This window comes from Lissotriton helveticus, chromosome 1_1 (genome assembly GCF_964261635.1).
Source record: "Lissotriton helveticus chromosome 1_1, aLisHel1.1, whole genome shotgun sequence".
Taxonomy (NCBI): domain Eukaryota; kingdom Metazoa; phylum Chordata; class Amphibia; order Caudata; family Salamandridae; genus Lissotriton; species Lissotriton helveticus.
Window position 1 is genome coordinate 2,047,661,944 of NC_136057.1, and position 20,383 is coordinate 2,047,682,326.

Sequence of the window (20,383 nt, forward strand, 5' to 3'; positions counted from 1 at the left end):
CACTCCGATTACGCTCACAGGGAGGGAACTACAACACTACATGTCCCAGATCTTCACTCTACTCCGGCCCCTTTGCCCAAATACATGTATACCTTTATGGAAGCAACACCACTGAGCCACGCCAGAGAAGGTTATGTCCTCGATGCTCACAGCTATGCAGCCAAAGATTCAACGTTTTATTGACCAGTTTTTCTGGTCCAGGAAAATGTTCTCGTGCCCAGGAAGAAGATGCACAAAGACAAACCCACTTGTGATTGAACTGAGCAAAATTTCATGTGGCAATTCTGCCACCCTTACAGTTGGGCAGGTGTGAGGGCACACTAATTTACTACCGCATAAGAAATTAACATCCTACAACAAATTAAGCCCTGTAGCTAGAAATTAGCCACCTTAAAACAAATTATGCATGGTAGCTTTTTGTTTCAAATACTGCATGCATTGCTGTGTTCTGCATGCAATGGATGTCTCTCACTTCCATCCTAAGTAATGACAATATAGCTAGGGAAAAACACTATTAGAACCGTCCTTCACACCTACCCTTGTCGCTTTCCCATGAGCTCTCAATTGCATAAAAGGCATGAGTCAGACACATACAAAATCTTTAGCCATACACAGCAGAGAGACCCCGCACCCTAAACCTTATATGACAGAACAGCTAGGCCTTATATGGTTACGTTGAATGTTTCACTAGAGGTGGGCAGAACTCCACAGAATCTCTCAGAGTTCTTAGGTAACTCCACTGAATTGCACAAAGTCAAACTTTGCGAGTTCCACCCTCCCCTACTTGGGAATGGAGTGAACACACCAGCTTGCAAAAATGTAAATTAATGTCTTAATGACTTTGTCATATGTGGTTGGAGATAGGTCGTCTACAAGGAGGGGATATTGTGAGTACTCATCAATGACTAACATAGGATGATGTCAGTTGTTGAGAGGTCAAAAAAATCTACTACAGTCCTCTCCCACACTTGCTTTGGAAGATCAGACATAACTTGTGGATGCTGTGTTGTTTTTGGAGGTTAGGTTACATAAATGACAGGCCTTTCATTGTCTTTCAACTCTTTCACCAAGGTGAGGCAACCACACTTTGTCTCGGAGAGATCTCGAAGTGACGACAATGCCAGGATGATCCTCGTGTACAATTTCAATGACTTGTTGTCTCAGATTTTGGAGTATGACAATTCTCAAACCTCATAATATAAATCCTTCTTGAGTAATAGAAAGTTCCTCTGTCACATTTGTGAACTTTTGATATTCAAAGTCATTCATAAGAGGTCAAGTAGGTTTCCTCCAGGATTGCGGTGTAATAATGTCCTTAAGGGCAAGCATATTTCGATCGGTGTTCATGGCAGAAAGAATTTGTTCCACAAGTATATCAGCAGGCGTCCTTGACTAGACTATGAAGTTAATATATTCCCCACCCACTTTTGTTGCTGTACTGTGACACTGCAATGGTACCTGTAAAAAATAGTCCAAAGGATTTTGTTCTTTCCATGGCCTATGCACAATAGTGAAATAATACTCTTGCAGTTGCAACCCCCACCTCTTGATGTGAGGGTGCATTATGCCTTTTGGATTTCTGAAAATGGCAATCAATGCCTGGTGATCAGTGACAAAGGTGAAGTGTAGGACTTGGCCCTTTTTGGCTAAAGTCCCTAAACTTGTTGCTGTCCCCCTAGACCTTTTTTCTGACAGAGTCTTACCAACTTAGATGCTGTGGACACTTTGCCACTTCTAAACAGTGTCAAAGTGTCAGTGCTCCATGTATAAAGTGTAATGGTAATTGGTTGTCCATGATTGGTATGTTTGCTTTACTATTAAAGTACCAGGACTGGTCATGGAAATACTCCTAGTGGGCCTGCAGTACTAATCGTGCCACCCACACAAGTAGCCTTAAAAGGGAACTAAGGCCTGTCTTTGCAGGGCATGCACGCAGTTTGTTAAACTGCCATGTTGTTCTGTCAAGTGGAATCACTTGCCAGACCTTACCCTTCTTTTCCTATGTACATCATACACCCCTATGGTAGGTCCAGGGCACCCCTGGGCAAGGTGCAGTGTATGCAAAAGGTAGGACATGTACTAAGGTGTGTACCATGTCCTCACAGTGAAATAATCTCCATTTCATGTTACACTGTTGAAAGGCCATCTTGCCCATAGGATAGAATGGGAAGGCTGTGTGTTATGTTTTCCACCCTATCTTCCCACAGGCTTAAGATGGAAAGGTAAAGTTTTGTATGCCTGAACTCCCAATGTAATAACACATCTTTTTCTGAAGGTGGTTTTTGCATTGTGTGTTTAGAAGCCACTCTTTTAAGAAGTTGCTGAGTTTTTGTGCTCTAACATTTCTGTGTGTCTCTGCCTGACTGTGGATTGAAAGCGATAGGATAGGAATCCTAACTTAACTATACTAAATGCATTTTGTGAATACCGAAAGTCGTAAAATTAGGATTTTGTCTCAGTTTAGTAATAGTAAAGTTAGGAATCCTAACTTTACTACTACTAAATGCCTTTTGTGAATACCTACAGTCATATAGATAGGACTTTGTCTTAGATTACTTTTGTGAATTGGGACCAATGTATGTAATTTTGGATCAAAATAGGCCATTTTAGTTTTGTTGTCATTTGCATTAAAATTTGGGCAGAGCATACATTTTTGAACACGCGGAACTTGTAAAACCATTCTACGACTTGATATGACCAGAATTTTCAAGCAGACACTGGACATAGAAACACAAAAACATGTTGCATTTTTTACAGGCTCTGATAGCTTCCAAACATTTACACACAAATGTAAGCACCACAAATCTGGTAGATCGACGTAGTCGCTGGACCATCTAGGTACACCTATATTACATTCAATGAAGGTGATAGAGTACTAATAGCATACAAATCACATGTATACACAAACTTTGAATTGCATTTTGAACCTACTGAGAAAATGTTCACAGTGGTACAGACCGAACGGGGTCTGAGAAAATGTTCACAGTTGTACAGACCGAACGGGGTCTGGCTACTTCGTGGACTATGACGACTTCTCATCAGATGCAAATGAACCTGAGACACCACTGCCACCACCTCTCCCTTTCAAGCTACCGGTGCATGCTCTCTATCTTTGGCTGAAAAAGGCATACTTTGTTACTCCCTAGTTACACCTTCAGATTTCAATTGGATTATTATTCCTGGTCCTGTGGATTGGTTTGATGGCTGTCTTTTTCTTGCTTCTTAAAGGACATTATCTCCTAGAATGCTCTGCAGTACAACTGGTGAACTTGGTATTGAAACCTCAAGCATCATCACTCCGTGAACAAAGAGATCTGTCCCTGGTGAACAAGACAGCAGTTCCAGTTCCTCAGGGAATAGTGTGGGACAGGGTTTTGTATGATGTGCATGTCCCTACTGAACTTTTTCATATTCCATATTTGTTTAAAATTTCTTTGAATGATATCATCACCACTAGTACTATTTCTGATGATTGGGACCTGGACCCAGTGCATAATTTGCTGGAATATCTAGACCAATCAACTGTATATTCTTCTGATGCATCGTTTGATGGTACTGTTATCCAAAGTATGGTCACCACTTTCTTCATGAAGCAAGTATCTCACATGCCATATACAATTACACCCAATGGGAATACTGCACAACACCACCAAAAGGAAGTTCAAAAACATTTGCACAGAAGTTTACTTATTTCTCTGGTTTTGATACATTAGACCCAGCCTCATATTTTTACATACTTGCACCCACGGCTGATAACATGCTAACGAACACCAAGCTGATATATTCCGCTTCTTTTCTTTCTCACCTGTCTGTACAGGGTTTTGACTTTTGGAAAAACACTATAGATGCAAAGTCTTTTTGCAGGACAAAACATTGGGCAGGTTCAGGGAACTTAAGCCTTGTTTAGAGTACTTATACCACACCAAATACTTTTCCTGAACGGAACTGTGGAACAAACATCATGTCTTGCAATAGACAAGATATAGGACTTGAACACACACCATGAATTCCCACATTTGCACATTTTGAATATTGGCAATATCTTAAATGCTATAGCGAGGATACACTAGATGCCATGCTATGCTACGGTTCCTACAATTCATCAGAACCCAATTGGAAGGGATGGTTGGTTTGGCCTTTAGACAATAATGGGTATCACTCCAGATTCCTGGGTAATGCCAAAGGGTTTATGGTCAATAGACCTGACCAATGATATGTACAATCTGAACACTCGGGTGGTGACATCATACAATGTTGGGAAGTTATGTCATGATTGCCTAAAGACCTCAACACTATCTTAGGTGAAACAACACTTGTTCTTTCTAGTAGATGACCTGGATGGCCGGGAGTTTTTGTTAGGTCCCTGGAACCACACCAAAAGTGCTTCCCATATACCATATATAATGAACTATGGAAAGTTGCTCTACAGGAAGCTACTGAGTGGCTACACAAGATTGATAGGATTAATTTAGAAAAGTCTTTGGTAGTAGTGGACAATTGCATGATCATGTTATCTTCTAGGATATATTCACTGGGCAACATAGTATCATCTGCAATTGACATTGTGCAGCAAGGCATGTCTATTTTGCAACTTGGAGAGTCACAACTTCGGTCCATTGTGTTATTAGGCTGGACACTTCGGACCTTACTTTCTGGCCACGTTCCATGGCATTATATTAACACCTCTACTCTATTTTCTTCATACGATCTAACTGAACGACAGATATTAATGTTATGGGGTGAAGCAAAGAGTACAATGTTGCACACTGAAAAAACAAGAACGATTACCTTTAACCGTTGCTGAGACGCCGCCCACAAATTGGATATTCTACTTCATACTGACATTCCACTGCATTTTGGGGAGCTGGTCCACCATATCTTTAATATGTCTAATAAAAAGAGAGTGGAGTACTTCTTAAAATGTATTGGCTCTGTATTGATTAGTACATTTCAGACAGTTTTCAGAGTAATTCGATCATTTAATCACTCTGTACTGGGAAGCGTTTTCGGAGGTCTTCCACTTGTCCTGCTACTTGTGGCTGGGATTCTTATTTAAATTTTTCTGCTACGCAATGGTTGTCCCAGTTTGAAATGGTATGGAGACAGCACTCCTGTGGTGCACTGCCGAGAGCGCATGGTACACTGCTTCAGCACACCTCAGCTTAGAAAACTGACTGAGCATTGTTGCTTATTGTTCAGGCCAGTATGTCTTCATTTCATATAACTGGTATTCCACTGTCAGCTGTGCATTCATGAATGCGTACTGGATTTCTGCCTCAGATTGGCCTTGGTTACGCCATTGGACACTGAGGTACTGATAGACCTGTTAAAGGCCCATGAGTATAATTGGCGCCAGCCTCTTACATTGCTGCTGAACACATTCTTTTAGCCACAGTTTGATGCTTTGGCTCCTAGTGAACTGGATATCGGCTCTGCAGAGCGCTTACAGGATGTAGTCCCTCCCTTGGCGGCTACTGTGGGGACTGGAAGGGACCACCTTTGCTCTATAAACCTGCTGCAATGTGCGTCTCTGGGAACATCGCCTGTGGCTGCTCGCAACTGCATTGTTGTGACTACCACTCAGAACACATAAAGAATTGGCTGTTCCATTTAGTGGGAAGAATTTACTTGGTCTATGTTTTTTTTTTAAAAATATAAAGGAACAAAATGATGTTTTTATTTTTCTCTCTCTCTCTCTCTCTCTCTCTCTCTCTCTCTCTCTCTCTCTTCTTTTACTTTTAAGCACCTTGGCTTTCAACGTGCTCGGTGTTTGAAACTATATAACACCCTTTCTTATGAGTTTTTTTAAGACAAATACTTATAGGTGATTTTGGAGTGGTTATAGATTTTACAGGTTTTATCATTTTGTATTGCCTGCCTTTGGATAGCTTTTAGGTCTACCTCAGTATGAGGAGTGGGTGCTGTGTGCCGAAGTTAAACCCATGTAGCAACGCTGCACATTTTCTTACATTGCCCTCTTTCTGCACAATAACATTTTATGACAAGCTTTTGCACATATTTGTGTGCATGACAATGTTGGATTAGTTTCTCTGAAACTGCTTTGCTTACACATTTCGCTTCACACAACATTATCATGATGCCTCAAACACCGGGTACAAGACCCTTGCACAATGTTTACAATTTCGTTCTATCTTCATCCATGGGGTGACAGGGCTATCTGCAAACCTATAACTATGCTAATTTGTATACACATTGCAAGGATGCTTTAAAAATAAGAAATAACCATTTCCGGGAGTTAGCTAGAGGAGACACTTCTGCTGACTTTGAGAGGTCATGGAAATGGATTATCCCGTGGGGTGATTCTTGGCTTTACATGCACACATACGCCCTAGACATATGTAGGTTAGGAATTGCATAACAGAAGGACACCTAATTCCTATGTTGTTTTATGTGCCTTCATATATACACAGTTCTTAGCACCATGGTGGAACTATACCTGCTATTTAGTATGTTGCTGCTTGCAATCATGCTTGTAATCTTTTTCATATGCTTCAACCTATTGATTATTGCAGTGCATGTACTCTATGCAAGAATAATGTTGGTTCAACAAGTATATTGAAGAAAGTACCATCGCACATTCTCTGAGGACAAAAGTGCACAAGTGACTGAGAGAAAGGGTTCTAGATCTGTAACCATGATCCTGAGGGGTCAGTGTTGGCATGTTCAGTGGTTGCAAGAAACCATTTGCTACCTGTTCAGGTTAGGGTGCGTATGGTGGCAATGTGAGTTAGCTGGTCCATAGGCCAACATATACTATGGGGGTGCATGTAATCAGTCTAAACACTGCTCTCTAAGTTTATGTTGTCCACAAGTGCACAGGTCCTAAGGATCTGTGGGAGCTGCACAACAATAGGAGCCGGTGGGAGCTAGTAGGCAGGCCTAAAAGCAAGCAGTAGCCAAATGCAAATATACACTTCAATTAATACCCTGGCTGGGATGAATTAATCAAGGCAAGCAAAACTACAGATAGTTCCCTCTTATGGAGGGTAGTGAATAGACCTCCTTTGCAAAGGAACAGGCCCAGCTATCTGTACCCATATAACTGAGCAACAATGGATAGACAACTTCGTAGAGGTCTATAATTGCTGTTGGGTGGCTGAGGAGTGGGGTGTGGTAGGCAAAGGGCTGGGACAGGCCCAGTAGTCTTCACCCTAGGGGAAGTGACATAGGATATAAATCGTAAAGGTAGAAATAAAGTGTTCATTCCCGGTGACGTTCATGGGCGACGGCCATGATCATACCTGTTCAAGAAGGGTGATAAGGATAACCTCCAATGCTACTGCCCCCTCTCTTCGATTGATGCTGTATTTAAGAGCCTTTCGAGGGTAATACTTAATAGGTTGATGGCATGGTCAGATACCAATGACATTCTGACAGACATCCAGTATGGATTTTGGCCTGTGAGGTCCACATTTTACCAATATTTGAATCTTTATTTAATCAGAAATAGGTATACTGTTGCCCAGCAAAAATCACTCCATGTGCAATTTACGGATCTTAAGCCCACATTTGGAAGGGTTAACCATTACAAATTGTGTTTTTTCTTTTGCTCGCATTGGAGGTAGAGTGACTTTTCTGGAAGATTTGCCCATTAGCAGCACTGCATCTGCGTTTTTTGCACAATGCCGCTAGTACTTGGTCCTTCCCCACCAAGGTTGAGTCCTGGCTCCATTTCTATTAACTTTATATGTTAGTAGGCTTGAGGAGGCCCTCCTCTCAGGTCAGGCTGACTGTCTCAGGGTGGGCCAAAGGTCCCTTCCGATGTTGTTATATGCTGATGACACAATTCTGACAGTCTGCATGACCAGGGGGTTACATCTTTGAAAGTCTAGATCAGGCAGTCAATGTCACAGAATCCTATGTCATGTTTGTTTTCCCATGGTCTATTAGCTGTAACTGCTTTAAGGTGGGGCAGCATACATGGGCAAAGTCCCAGCTTTTCCCTTTCTAGGGGTAACTTGGATGTCAAGTATCACTGGCACACCCTGTTGGAGAAGAAAAGAGCAGAGCTTATTAAATCTACTGGGGCCACAATCTGCTTCGCTCCTAGGCGGCGCTCTGGTACTGCAAGCTTTGCTTGAAATCTAAGAGATGAATTTCGGACTTGCATCCAAACAGTAGAAAATATAATTATTAGATGACTGGTTCGTTCCTCAGTCCTTGGTCTGTAACTTGTTGGGCGTCTGTTAAAACTGGGGGTCTCTAGTTGGCTGAGGTAGGTACCTTAGTCCAAATAGGGACCCTTGCTTCTAGTCAGGGCAAGAGAGTAACACGCTGCCCATTTTGTTGGGCTCCATTATACGCGAAGCAAACTGATGCGCCTAAATACTGGTGAGTGCTCTACTTATAAATGGAAGTTGAACACTGTGAATGGTAGCCTTTTTGGTGCAATCTATGTGGATTGAAGGTCCTAGGTCGTAGCACAAACCACACTAACAAGGTCAGGGCAGGTATCAGCCAAAACAACACTTATCCTCTACCGATAATCACTACTTCAACAGCCTCCAAAAATAATTCAAAGATATTAAGTTGTATCTTACTTAATACTAGATCGATGGTCAAACACAAACATGACCTAGAGTTTTTGATTCAAACAAGAGATCTGGAACTGATTTTCCTGATGGAAACCTGGGCCACAGAAGCTAGTAAGCCAGATTGGAACATGGCGGTCCAGGTGGGCTATTTGGTTGCCAACTGCAACAGGGGCGGTCCTAAGGGGGGGAGAGCATTGATCTACAAAGCCTGCTACATGGTGAGGATTTCGCTGGAGCCCACTTTGAAGGCGGAGATGATCTCCTTCAGTGTTAAAAAAACAACGTAGAACTCTTTTCGGGGCTACTTATTTATAAACCCTCAGGCTCACGTACATCTTTTACCAAATCCCTACAGATGCATCTGGAATCCTGTCTGGACTCCACCTCGGTGACTATATTAGGTGATCTTAATTTTCATTTGGAGGCTAAGAACAACTATGATACGACATTTTTTCTTTTTTTTTTAAGTTTGAGTATATTGCAGATATAAAAGAACAGAAACAGAGAGTGAAGAAACAGAGAAAATTATGAACCGTGAGATTATACAATAATAAAGAAAAACATTGATAAAGAAAAACATTGTGATTAAGAAATACAAAAAGGTAAAATAAAAGGCATTAAAAATCTTATAGAATAAAACCAAGCAAGCATAATCATTTGCAAAACGTGATAAATTACGTAACATATTGAATACAATATAAGTAGCGTACACTAATAAAAAATAATCATTAGGGAAATTCAGGGTGGTTTTTGTACTTCAACGGAAGTAGGGTCGGGAGTGGTGACTGAAGGAGCAGATGAGGAAAGATAATTTACCAAAGGAAACCTCTTTTAATTGCCAGGGTAACGGGGGATACATAATTAGTGTCTAAACGATGATGAAAACATACTGCGTTCCACCACGAACGGAAAGAAACGTTGGTGGCATGTTTCCAATTAGAGGTAATAAGATGAAAGGCAACAGCTATCAAAAGGTCAATGAGTAAATAATGTTGAGGAGATTGGGGAAGGGCAGGGGATAGTGAACCTAGAAAAATGTGAGAAGGGGAAAAGGGGATATGAAAGTGGAAAATATTTTGGATTTGAAGCCATACTAACTTCCAAAACTGGATTATGGGAGGACAATCAAATAGCATATGTTTTAAATTAATAAATCTCGTGGAGTAAACAAAATTCTATTATAAATAAAATAGAGAATTTGAGTGGTATTAGCAGCTCCAGAGGTCTTATGAATCTTAGACCAAATCTTGTCCCATAAGGGAATCGGCCAAACCTGAGATAAATCAATTTCCCATGCAAGCTCAGTTTTAGTTTTGGATCTATTGTCATGTATTCCTATAGGTTCTGAATCGATCCCCCTATTCCTGACCCTATTCTAGTTAAACAAACCAACAAGTTAACTAGCAGTCAGCCCATGAGGCAGAAAACCCCCATGATGCAGATACCGTTATCTGACGCAGTCACACTACGGCACAGGAACGTGTTATCTGATTAGGTCATAACGCTTGCGATCTAATTAGACAAGCGATATTCCTCCAGCCCCTGATAAGGCATACGGAGTTCTCATAACAAATCAAACCTATGACAACCTGGGCAAAACCCTGCGGCCATTGTTTTGATTTCACCGAGAACTTTAGTAAAAGAATGTGCTAACGAGCAAGTCGTATGACATCTTTATTGACGTATCTATGTCCATCCTTACGTCAATCTCGGCACCTTAAAGGTATAAATATTACCGATCTTGCCATATGCAAACACACGCGTGGTGACGAGACGGAGCAGCCATACTTGCCGAAGCCAAGAGCAGAGCAGACCCCGCTGGCAGCAGCCCCGCCTTCCTGACGCGCTGAGAGAAGCTGCTTTCTCCTGCCGAGAATCCAGCACCGGCGTTTCCGGGTAGCCCTCGCAGGCAGCCTGGAATATCGAGACCAGAGAGAGAGATACCATTCCTCATTCATCCTAACTTCCAGGTACAGAACTGAATAACCCCTCACAGAGAATTCTTTAGTTATTCACTTGGCAAAAACAAACTTAACTTAAACTGTAACTATCTATTCCCGCCCACGTATTAGACTTAGGTCAGGTACACGGGGTAGGCGTATCTAGAAACACCAGTTGAGTACGTTTAGTCAAATGTATATGTGTATGTAATATATTTTATTCATTTTAAAACATCATATGGCTTAGAAACCATATCAATGTTTTTACAGTATTATTTTATACTGCTGCTCTTAATGTATGCACTTTACTTAACTATAAGTATTGCAATAATATCGATCCATTTCTCTTGTATGAGAAAAGAGACTGATCAATAAATAACACCTTTTTATTGAACACGCCCGTCTCTTCCTTTTCTCTACATTCTGATGAGACTAAGAATGCACGTACTGACTGAGTAAAATAATTTGCCTTTTGTTCACACGACTCTCGAGATTGACTCTTGATTAGGGGAGAGCAAAGTTGTCATGTTCTATGGTTGTCAGAAACTAAATCCCTTCTTGTCTAATCAGGGAAGTTAAGTCCTCCTTGAACATTCGAGAAAGTTTCTAGTGAACTCTGAGCTAAGCTGGCAAACCCAAAACTTTAAGTCTAGTATCGACAGTAGTAGACCTAGTTAACGTCTGGCCTAGGCCTTTACTGCTGTAGGTATTATTCCAATGCGCAGAGCCTATTGGGAAGATAGGAACTACACTACATGGCGCCCAACGCGTTTGGAAAGGGCCATAAAACTAACGTAAGACATTTAGAGTAACTCAGTCGTGCTTTCTCACTCAGACCCCTTTTCCCAAATACTCCAAAGACGTCTGGAGTGGGTGAAAGGTTATATCCGCCAGACCTCGCAGGAGGGAACTCCTATGCATGGTTCTTGGTATAGTCAACGTTGAAGGATAAACAGTTCCAAAATATTGTGCATCTAATCTTTGTTTCCATAAGAAAACTGATCTGCAAACAAACAAAATAACCATCCTGTCGGTAAAATGGCAGACAGTGATGAAGAAAGAGAGGCAGTTAGATTAGCAGCTGACATAGCAGAAGCTGATACTGCACTACAAAATGCAGACCCGGATATAATACTCATCCCGGTCATCAAAAGGAGATCTATAACCCTGAAACTTATAGAAAATGGACTGACACCTAGAGGTGGCACAGTCATATTCGTAATTGAGGCACACGAATATCGGCAGACAGAGGTATACTATTCATGGATACATTTTCCAGCAGCAAATGCTGTAACAAAGTACTTCCACTATTACAAAATAGAGGAACCTCCTAATGAGTACACTCCTTTCGAGGAGGTGGAAGTACCACTCAAATTTCAAGAGCATTTGCTCTTATTTGATGGCGCCCTAAAACATAACAATCACATCACCAGGCTCGGTCCTTTAGGTAGACCAGGAGCAACGTGGCCGGTCCTAGCCGGATACACACCACACCCAGACATCAATGGGATGTCTGCAGCAGAGCTGTTAACACAGCTAAAACAATTAATAAAAATACATAGACAATTAGTCCAATATGTGATGCGGACTTCAACAATTCAGCCAGCGATTAAACTTCCACAGCTGACCCCTCACCAGGGGAACACAAATAAAATTACATAACAGAACATCCAATCCTGCCTAGGTAAAGTACCGGCTAAACGGGAACAAATACCATTTTGGCTAGCGCAAAAAATCACCCAAATAGAGGCGGTGTTTCCTGACACCACCCCGCTAGAAAAGCACAGGATTCTGACTATCTGTCTCCCAATGGGAATCGCACCACACATTGAGGACTGTGACACTTGGGGTACAGTCTTTGCTTCCATCTACACAAAAACGCACGGTGTTCCATCCATTTCGGTGATACCAGATGTGCTAAAACAAATTCAAGACGAATATGGTCCTGAACCCGCTTTAACTCTTGGTATGAAATTACTGAAAGACTTCAAGCAGGTCTCGGCTATACTATTAGCCAACATAAAAGGTGAAGCAGCAAACGTGGCGATCCGCCAGAGGTTAAAAGAGACAGATATAGCAGACCAACCAGCTGAAATTGCCAGAATCATAGAAAAATCCTATGAGGACCTAGGTAGAGATAGTTTAGGTGGAATACCAGTAAAACCGCAACTGACTGAAAGTCCAGAAAAAATATTTTTTAATAATAATTCACCAAAAAAGAACTGGGATGGAAACAAACAATCCAATCCTAAAGAAAAGAAATTCCAGTCCAGAGGAAGGTCTCCTAGGCGAAGAGAGAAATCTCCGAACCAAAGACACAGGTCACCCCAGAGTGACCCCTCTGGGAAAAGATATAACCTTAGAAATAGGGATAATATTAAAAAGCCTGATAGATATCAAGACATTGATACACGTCCCTCTCAATCTTTTCAGAATTCCTCGCAGAAATCGGAAAGAAGAGGACGATCAGAACAGAGAGAAGAGCACGCCAAGTCCAAAGACAAGGAACCTGCTCAGCTAAAAAAGAAATTACAATTTCCAAAAAAGAAGGTAGCCAGTATCAAGGTAGTTAACAATGCCGAGAATACTGAGGACACAACTGAAAAACGGGGAATGGGCTCAGACAATGCTAGACAGCGCAGCAGAAGTGAGCATAGCTCGCAAAGTCCTTATGAATCATCTGGAGACAGTGGACACGAATGAATATCTTCAAGTGGAAACTGCAGACACCAGGGTTAGCAAACCTCACAAGATATACGAGATAACATTACGTATAGAGGGAGATAAGACTAGGAAAATAAGGGGACTATTTTGGGATAACCTCTCCAAGGGTTATGACATCCTTCTAGCTGAAAAAGACCGGCTACCAGAGTTTGTCAGGGAGTGCCCTCATGGCGAAGAAGTAATTATGCCTGCCTTCTCAAATCAAATTCCAATTCATAAAAAATACACACTTGCCAGAAAGTGGGCAGTGGCTCTAGCACCTGCTTTATATAAAAATCATGTAGGATGGGATGAGGACTCCCCTCCTCACAAAATCCAGTTAAAATCACAACCTACTGCACAAAGGCAGTACCCAATTAAGCAAGAAGCTAAAAAACAGGTAAATGAAATACTAGATCAGCTAGAATACCAGGGGGTGATTGAAACTTGCACCTCACAAATGAACAACCCTTTGTTTCCGGTCTCCAAACCAGACAATTCATATCGTCTAGTTTTGGATTACCGACACCTTAACACATGTTGCAAAACTTTTGCAGTGCAAAACTCACACAGTGCTGCACTAATGAATAACATAGTGCGCAAAAAATACAAAACAACATTAGACATCTCTAATGGATTCTTTTGTCAAAACATAGCACCAGAGAGCAGATATTTAACTGCATTCTCAGTAAATGGCACTCAAAAACAATTCTGTCGGTTAGCCCAGGGGTACAAGAACAGCCCGGGGGTATTCTCAGCGAGAGTAACAGAATTACTACAACTATATGATGATGAAGCATTATCTTATGTCGATGACATTTACTTAACAGATGATGACTTGGAGACTCACTTGAAAAGAGTGAACACCATAATACTTGGGTTCGCTGCAGAGGGTTACAAATTCAACTTTAAAAAATCCAGAATTGCCCATCTGACAGTCCTATTCATAGGATATGAGTTATCAAGTGAAGGCAAAAGCCTGGCTGACAATTTCCTAGAGAAATGTGCCGTACTCCAAGCACCTAGAACACTAAAAAACTTACAGTCGATTCTAGGCTTCCTAAATTTCGGAAGAACATACATTGCAAACTACGCAGAAAGGGTCAAACCCCTTTATGATCTAATTAAACCAGATTTTAAAAGATCCAATTGGACTCAAATACACACAGAAATTTTGAGATCCTTACAAACAGACATGCTAATTAAAACAAAATTAGAAACACGTGATAACACACGCAATCTTGTGATTCGAGTCATCCCAGGGAGATGCGGATTCACATACCTGACCTCTAATGAGGGAGAAAAGGTACCAATTGCATTCAAATCACACTTGTACACAAAAGCTGAACAGAAATTCAGCAACAAAGAAAAAATTGTTCATGCAGTTCAAACCGCAATAGCTAGAGAAAAAGATCAAGCAGACGGTAGACATATCACAGTCAGAACAGCTGAATCAGCCTTTGAGGCATTAACAACACCGTGTAATTTACCAACAACAACATTGGATCCAGAATGGTTACAATGGGTGAATTTAATCACAACGGACAAAGTATACTACTACTTTGATCCAGAACTAGAAGAATTGAAAAATCTAGCATATGAAGAAACATATCCTCTGCCAATCGACATTCTGCCTATACGACATTACGCCTGTGTAATCTATACAGACGGACATGCTCAACCCTCCGTTTGGGGAGAACAAGCATACAACCCCACATGTGAGATTACAAAAGAAGTGTGGCGCGGAGGTAAACTAAAACCTCTATTAACAAAGACACACTCAGTAGAAACTAATTCAGAACAACAAACTGAAATATTAGCTTTGAAAATGGCGCTAGATAATGCGGATCGCGAATTCCCGACACTTATAGTGTCAGATTCATATTACTGCGTCAAATCATATAACAGCGATTTGCAGACATGGATTCAAAACGGTTACAAAGATGACACAGATGCACCAATAAAGCAGAAACTGCTCTGGGAACAAATAGCTCTTTTACAAAAAGAACTACCAAAGACTCACGTGATACATACACTGAGTCATCAACGTGATGGCGTTCCCGTTGCAGGGAATTCATTGGCTGATGAGGCCGCGAAGGCAGCTGTGCAAACGGCTTCCGTAGCTGCCGTCACCCGGTCAAAAACAAAAATAGACAGCGATATATTACAAGCTGTCAGCGCTTCAGAAAAGGATTCGATAGAACCACTCCCTAAAGGCTTTCCAGTAAAATACTCATACATAACTGATGCAAACAATGTTCCTTTTGCTCGAATCCCTGGAGTGGGGGATAGGGCAATTCCAAACATGGAACATAGGTTAGGACTAATAATAGCGGCACACGAAGGGCTTGCTTCTATACATGCTGGCGTCTCAGCCACAGTATCATTATTAAAACAGAGATACTGGTGGCCACAAATGAGAAGACAAACAAGGAACTATGTTCTAGAATGTGAAATATGTCAAAGAATGAAAGTATCAACGGTGAGACGTCCAGCGCAGACGCCCCTTCTAATCTCGGATAAACCATTAGCATGTGTTTATCTAGACCACTGCGGTCCCTTACAAAGGGATGGTAACTATAAATATATCTTGGTCGCAGTGGATTCATGCACGAGATTCATATGGATGTGGCCCCAGCGAACGGCTGACGCCAGAACTGTTATAAAAGATTTGCGAGTCTTTATCGGCACATACGCAATTGGCATGCTGCATTCGGACAATGGTCCTGCTTTTAGCTCGCGGGCTTATAAGGAGGCCATGGTCAGCATGGGCGTGCAATTGCGTTACTCTTGTCCATTTCACCCTGAGGGGAACGGAATTGTTGAAAGAAAAAACCGTGACATAAAGCAATCTATAACGGCGAAGGTATTAGGTTCGGGAGCTGGGTGGGTCAAACATCTAATAAGTGTCCAACGTAGTCTCAATAACTTGCCAAGAAATTCTCTGAAGGGATTCAGTGCGTACGAATTATTATTTGGAACTAGGATGATGATCTCTGACATTGATAGTCAGACTTCAGTGGTGAAAGAAAAAAGCTTTGATATCAAAGACCGTTTGGCTATTTTGCAGGACTTAAACAAAACAAGAAAAGACCTGAGCAACATAAAGTTGAAACAACAGCCAACAACCACTGAAGAACCACCACCTGTCCCAGCAAGACCTGTCTGGATTCCAAAATTCGGGGATCTAGTCAGGGAAAAGATCGCGGTAAAGAAGGAATTTGGGCCTTCTTACAGAAAAGCAGTTCCTGTCTTGTCTGTCAACGGGACAAGATCAGTTGTACTACCGCCACTTGCTGGAAAAAAGGAGAACCGAGTTGTATCCATCGACCTGGTAAAACCACAACATGTGGCCGATAACAAACAGTAGGCCAAGTGGACTCCCAATAAGTAGCAGAGCACCAAGGTTTGCTACCAGTACAGAGGTCCTAACGAAGAGGCTCATCACATTTGAAACGCCTACAGAAGAACAACAAGGACTATGCAACAATGCAATAGAACTCAGACCTCTGAAAACCCAAATAAAAACATTTAGCAGAGACACACCAATCTATAATGAAGTACCAAGTGAAAATGCAAGAAACAGTAATCCTGAAGCAATTGGAACAATTGACAGAACAGCATCTGGCTACTTCATAAACTTCGATGATTCCTCTGAAGGCTTCAGTGAATCAAAGACACAGCCATCATCAAAAACCTTTAAAGATAAAGCCAAAGAACTTTTGAAACAACTGAAAGAAACATATCTGATTTCCCCATGGATTGAATTTTGGGTGGGTTTTGGTGCATTTATCCTCATACTTTGGCTCATCATGATACTAACATTGGGACGCTTTATTGAGGGAAAATATGCAAAAATGGACACAGCAAGTCAGAAAATCAACTTGATCCTCAAACCACACACATCTTCACACGTCGAGAAAAGAGAACTTTCTTCAGCCAACTTCACAGCCAATCCGATACCTGGTGGGGTAGCTTGGGACAACACTGACTATGAAATTTATGGTCCGGTCGAGATCCTGAAATATCCACACCAAATTAAGATCTCATTGAGTGACTTTGCAAAACCAAACTCATTTGCTGATGATTGGGACTTCGAAAGCATTAATAATATGATGTCTGACTTAGTAATGTCTGCTAAATTTACCAAACATGATTATTTGCAGGGTTCTACAAATTATGACAGTATGTATTGCTATAACCACTATGGTAACCACTTTTTACATAGATCTGCACAACCTAGAAATGTTTTAAATTATAATCAATGGGAACATTGTGCAACACCTCCAAAAGGGAGCTCAAGAACCGTTTACGACAAATATTCATATTTTTCAGATTTTAACACAAGTAATGCTGAAACATTTTATTTTAAATTGTCAAACAAAACAGGGACCAAGACCATGATAACCAACACAAAATTGTTATATTCAGACTCATTCTTTGAAAAAATGAATAATTTTGGTTTTGAATATTGGGACAAGAATGTTGAATTGAAAAGTGTTTGGGGTACAAAAGAATGGCAAGTACAGGGTATAGAAGCTTTGTTTAGAGCCTGCATGATCCCAGAACAAATGATATTTTTAAATGACACTGTTCAACAAACCACCTGTCTTGGCCTAGCCAAAATCAAAGATTTAAATAAACCGTCTACTCCAAAGCCAACAATGTTTAGCAACACTTCTACAGATGAAGAGATAGACGTAAACCATATATTAAACCAAAACAGAACACATCCTGATTGGAAACAGTGGTTGATCTGGCCCACAGATACTAATAACTGTCAAGACAGATTCCTGAACAAAACACAGGGGTTCAAAATGACCAGGCCAGACCCTAGATATCCTCAAAGACATCACCCAGGGATAATAACCACCTACAGTGTGGGCAAATTATGCCTTCAATGGCTGCAAACTTCCACACTGGCAGAAATTAAGCAACACCTAACTTTACTTACTGATGGTGCTGACTTGCGTGATTTCACTTTGGGACCACGCAAACAGCGTCAAAAGCGTTTCATAGCAGCCTCTGTATATGCAGCATACAATGAGGCCTGGAAGGTTACTCAAATTGAAACAGCAGAGAGAATACGGGAAATTGACCGTATTAATTTGGAAAAATCACTTTCTGTAGTGGACAATGGGTTAATGACTCTGTCCTCCAGAATTTTTTCTTTGGACAGCATTGTGTCGTCAGCAATCGATATATTATCGCAAGACTTACTGTTATTACAACACGGTCAGTCACAATTGCGTTCTATTGTACAGCTTGGCTGGACGTTACAAAATCTGCGTTCAGGCTATGTGCCTTGGCGTTTAATCAACACAACGTCACTATTCCAAATCTTTAACCTTACTGATAGACAAATCGGTATGGCACAAAAGGGTGCTGATTATACAATCTTGAGCATTGAAAAACTAGAAAGATTACCAATGACAATGTCAGAACGACCTGTCAGTGAATGGATAATACATGGAATAATAAATATTCCAATCTCAACCTTCAGGTTTCAATACTGCCAAAAATATATACAGGCTGGCATGTACGAGAAATTGGGAAAGGGGTACCTTAAAACAACATGGAGCCTGCCCTATTCACATGCATATGTCAGTAATAAAGGACAGAAAGTGTTTCTTAGTGGCAACAATTGTGCGATGTCACTAAGTGGCACACTTCTGTGTAACGGAATTAGTTTGCATGGAGCCTGTGAAGGGAATTCATACAACCTTTCATGTCACCAGCAAGGCGCACCTGCAACAGAAATAGAACCATTCTTTCAAAGACTCTATAATGGGAGTTACATTCTTATTGTAGACCGCAGATGTTGTAGTCTTATGCCCGGGACTCCTTATCTAGTAACTACGACTGCGAAGGTCAAGTGCTGTGGACGCTCGTTGTTCCCCAGCTCCTTCCCAGACAGGGAGGCAAGGGCATGGCCCGATTTGAAAATTACTTCTATTCGAATAGATACTTTAAGCAGAATGAAAACAGTCCTTCTTCAGACGCCTACCAGGCTCTCGTCATCAAAAGAAACGTATGATCTACAAGTCGCAAGGACGACTGCAGAGATACATACATTATTATCAACTAATTCCCCCGTACATTTCGCGGAAATCCTGAATGAAATCTTAAATATTTCTGATACCAATGGGGTCTCAAAGGTATTTAAGACAGTATTTTCGATGGCATTAACACCATTCAAAGCCATACTGGGTATTTTTCCAGATTTCGTCCATTCGATTTTTGGCGGACTTCCCCTGATCTTGGGACTAATTGCAGGAATCCTATTCTTAGTCCTTATTTTTCGTTATGGCAACCCATGTCACAGACAAAACTCTTGCGACAAGGGAAGAAACAATCCTAGCCATTGGATACCGGGACCGGATATCAAAAATCCTGGGACTCTCCCGGCTTAGAGACCTGAACATGACTTGGTTTCTATCATTTCGACCAATGTGGCAAAGATGTGTTTTACCTGTATTGAGGTGTCTGCTATGCGGAGAAGAATGCGTGTTAGACACCTGTCTGACGCTACAATCGGATGCGCCGATGGATGCAGAAACATTGTTGAGCCCGATCAAGGTTCATGCTTTGTGCTGCCCTCAAAGGCTACCAATCCTGATGACGGCATTCGTGGAAGCTTCACCACTGCGATTGATGGGTAGTGAAGTTCAAGATGAAAGCAGCATCGAACAGGTACGACCTTCTGTCAGCAATGCGAATCAGAATGTCAATGGAGACAATCATGCACAAGAATGCATGATTACACCTATTTCCGAGTTAGTGGAACTTTCCCAGGAAGCTGTTGACAGTTTTTTCGAAAGCCTAAATGATATGATGTTCTCACCCGAACAGAAATAGAGACTTTTGAACAAGCCCGCACACGGCGTTCCCTGAATTCGGCCTTCAACTTTAAATAATAAAGTCACATGAACTATTTTTCACTCCAGTTCACAGACAGCAACTCTTTCAGAAGCCCAAATTCATTTTTTCGGTTTTTCGGGACACTTATCTTCTGCTTAAAGTAAGAAACTATTCCTAAAGAACTAAGATTTCTATTTTTTAGATACTTTATAGACTTTAGCTGCCCGCTGGTATGTTCATAAATATTTTATTCTGTGATGGAATGGTCTCGAAACTTTTTTCTGTATTTAAGAAACCATTTCATGTGTAATTCACATATACCAT